Here is a 3,977-nt window from a genome sequence, read left to right as displayed (position 1 = left end):
CTAGACCCATCTTCAGAAAGAAGGGTCTAGGCCCAAAATGTCAGCCTTCCTGCTCCTCTGATGCTGCTTGGCCTGCTGTGTTCATCCAGCTCTACACCTTGTTATCTCAGTTTCTCCAGCATCTGCAGTTCCTACTATCTCTGAATTTTATTTACCTGTATTCATTTTAAGTACAGCCAATTCTATTTCCAAATGCTATTAAATTGGCCCAGGAAATCGCTTTGGAAGAAAGGGAGAGCCCAATTATATAGCTTGGTTTTAGGGAATAATCCTTTGTGATACTGATGTCCCAGATTTGTTCGTGTGAGTTTTAGCAGGCTTGGAGCAAGTACTTTGGACCAGTGGTTTCCAAAGTTCACGATCAACTCTGGATTCCTCATTTAGTTTTGGATCCGTTGTAGACTAACGGATAAAGACTAATTGCCAGGTTCAATTAATGTTTCCCATAAGATTGCCAGAATAGCAGAGGGTGAACTAGATGGGCCTATGTGTTACCTCACAATAGTGCATTCTATTTTCAATACAATGGGAAATCAGCTAATGATTTACAGCACAGAAAAGACACCTAGCTATGAAATAATTGGTACCGTAAGTTTTGGTATGTTATAAAATGTAAGCAATATTCTTTGAAGAGCAGCACACCTTCATCATCTGTTGTATGATTAAATCAAATGGGATGCCGGATGACAGATTAATTTCAGCAGGTCTTTTCTTTATAATACTTTAATGGATTCTGATAATGACCTCATAATGGTTGATTATTGAATAATGTGTGAGAAGCTGCTAAAAGATTCACAGTAATGATTGTATATGAGTTTTTAAAAAAAGACTCGTTGAACCTGTGATCAAAGGACGCTGGTTATTAGAGAAAGCTAGAAACTAAAAGTTATTGTACAAGTACTTTTTTTCCTACTTGTTTTAGATAATTGTCACAAGTGTCAGCTTCCTTATATTCCGCGCCAAATGGATGATCCATCTTGGCCTCCTCCAGTGGTCCCTGACAACATTTCCGGCAATAGTACTGAAGACTTGTGCTCCAGAACTTGCCGCTTCCTTACCCAAGCTGTTCCAGTACAGTTACAACACTGGCATCTACCTGACAATGTGGAAAATTGCCTGAGTATGTCCTGTACATTAAAAAAAATGCAGGACAAATCCCCAACTCTGTCAATTATCACCTCATCAGTCTACTGTTGATCATCAGTAAAGTGATAGATTGTGTCATCAACTGTGCTATCAATCAGCGCGTGCTCAGTGTCGCCCAGTTTGGGTTCCGCCAGGGCCACTCAGCTCCTGACCTCAATGCAGCCTTGGTTCAAACATGGACAAAAGAGCTGAATTCCAGAGGTGAGGTGAGAGTGACAGCCTTTGATATCAAGGCTGCATTCAACTGAATGTGGTATCACGGAGCCCTAGCAAAACTGGAATCAATGGGTATCCGGGGCAAACTCTCCAGTGGTTAGAGTCTTACCTGACATATAGAAAGATGGTCGTAGTTGTTGGAGGTCAGTCATCTCAGCTCCAGGATTTCCTCAGGGTAGTGTCCTAGAGTCTGAGAAGTGTCCTAGGCCCAACCATCTTCAGCTGCTTCATCAATGACCTTCTCTTCATCATAAGGTCAGAAGTGGGGATATTCGCTGATGATTGCATAATGTTCAGCACCATGTGTGACTCCTCAGACACTGAAGCAATCCATGTCAAAATGCAACAAGATCTGGACTATATCCAGGCTTGGGCTGACAAGTGGCAAGTAACATTTGCGCCACACAAATGCCAGGCTGTGACCATCACCAATAAGAGACAATCTAACCACTGTCCCTTGACATGCAATGGTGTTACCATCACTGAATCCCCCACTATCAACATCCTGGGGGTTATCATTGATCAGAAACTCAACTGGACTCAGCACATAAACACAGTGGCTACCAGAGCCAGTCAGAGATTAGGAGTACTGTGGCGAGTAACTCACCACCTTACTCCCCAAAGCCTGTGCACCATCTACAAGGCACAAGTCAGGAGTGTGATGGAAAACTCCCCACTTGCCTGGATGAGTGCAGCCCCAATAACACTCAAGAAGCTTGCCACCATTCAGGACAAAGCAGCCTGCTTGATCGGCACTGCATCCACTAACGTTCACTCCCTCTACCACCGACGCTCCGTAGCAGCAGTGTGTACTATCCACAAGACACACTGTGGAAATTCACCAAAGATCATCAGCCAGCACCTTCCAAACACATGACCACTTCTATCTAGAAGGACAAGGACAGCAGATATATGGGAACACCATCACCTGCAAGTTCCCCTCCAAGCCACTCACCATCCTGACTTTGAAATATATTGCCGTTCCTTCACTGTCACTGGGTCAAAATCCTGGAATTCCCCCTCTAATGACATTGTGGATCCATCCACAGCAGGTGAACTGCGGCAATTCAAGAAGGCAGCTCATCACCACCCTCTCAAGGACAAGTAGAAATGCTGGTCAGCCAGCAACACCCACATCCCACAAAATGAATAAATAAAAAAATTATGATCTAGAATGCAGTGCCTGAAATGCTAGTGAAGGTAGATTTAACGGTAACTTTCTAAAGATAATTAGCAAAACATTTGAAGGTTTAAATGATTGTGCAGGACAATGGGAAAGAGCAGAAGAATCGAACTAATTAAAGAGCTCTTTCAGAGTGTTAGTAGATTCACAATGGAGTGTGAATAACCTTCAATGCTATAAGGTTCAGTGGAGGCTACATTAGTAAGAAAATATGAATGTTGATGTGATTAACTCTTCCCCCTCCTCAAACTAGTCCCTTAAACTTAGTTTATTGTGCTGTGTGTGACCAGAACTAAACGTGCTACAAAGGACCCAAATTTGATTGAGGCTTAAAGGGGTATTGCTTTCTGACTGGAGTAGATGCTGGAACTATTTGTGGAAATGATGGGGTGATCTGTGGCAAACTCACCTCAAAGTTAATACTAAGGTTGTAAACAGTCTGGTATAGCCTCATCCTGTGGCTGTGGAGAGAGGTGGAATCTGTGGATAGGAAACAGTGTTTGCAACGTGGAATAAATGTGATGGCTTCTGTCTTCCCAGCACTTAGAAACAATTACTGCTCATCCAATGCTGAACATGTAGTCTGACTGCAATGAGACGATGGAGTGTTAAAGAGAGGTGACATTGAGAGAGAGCTGGATAGCATCAATTATATACCATCGATGCTCATTCACAATGTAGTGTTCAACTCTGAACACCTGACTCATGAATAGAGTATGAAATATAGAATTTAGGAAGTGTTTGATTTTCATTTTTACATTTTGTTGGTTAGAATCATTGTGTACAAGTTCAAAACCTACACAAAACTCTGATATCTCTGCAGATTCTAATGCTCCAAATCTCAAGGTTTTATCAGTAATGAAAAGCAGAGAGAGAGAGAGAGTCACACATTTCTGAAGTGAATTTTCATTTTTTAAAAATCCTTTGTCCTTTATTTCTCTTTTGTTCTTTTTATTGAGTCATGCAGCATGAAAACAGACCCTTCAGTCCAACCAGTCCATGCCAAACCTAATCCCAAACTGAACTAGTCTCACCTGCCTGCTCCTGGCCCATATCCCTACAAACCTTTCCTATTCATGGATTTATCCAAATGTCTTTGTTTTTTCCATTTTCAATGTTCTTTCTATTTAATGCTGTCTAAAAGTTATCACATATTTAAGATCAGAGTCGATAGATTATGTAAATGCATACAAATGTCTACAAACCTCAATTATTTCCTCATTTTGAAACCCTTTAAAGAAGAGTTCTTAACTCCTAATATTACTTTTTCTTTAACCACTAACATACCACCAGATGGAACTCTCCACCCAGATAGTGAAAGAAGCAGAAGTTAGTTCTATCAAGTTTGTTTATTTTTAATGGCTTCCTCAGTGTCTAATGGCATCTTCCCTATCTCTACCCACATGCACTCACCACCACCACCACCACCACC

This window comes from Rhincodon typus, chromosome 21 (assembly GCF_021869965.1).
Source record: "Rhincodon typus isolate 14 chromosome 21, sRhiTyp1.1, whole genome shotgun sequence".
Classification (NCBI taxonomy): domain Eukaryota; kingdom Metazoa; phylum Chordata; class Chondrichthyes; order Orectolobiformes; family Rhincodontidae; genus Rhincodon; species Rhincodon typus.
This window is presented reverse-complemented; position numbering follows the sequence as displayed.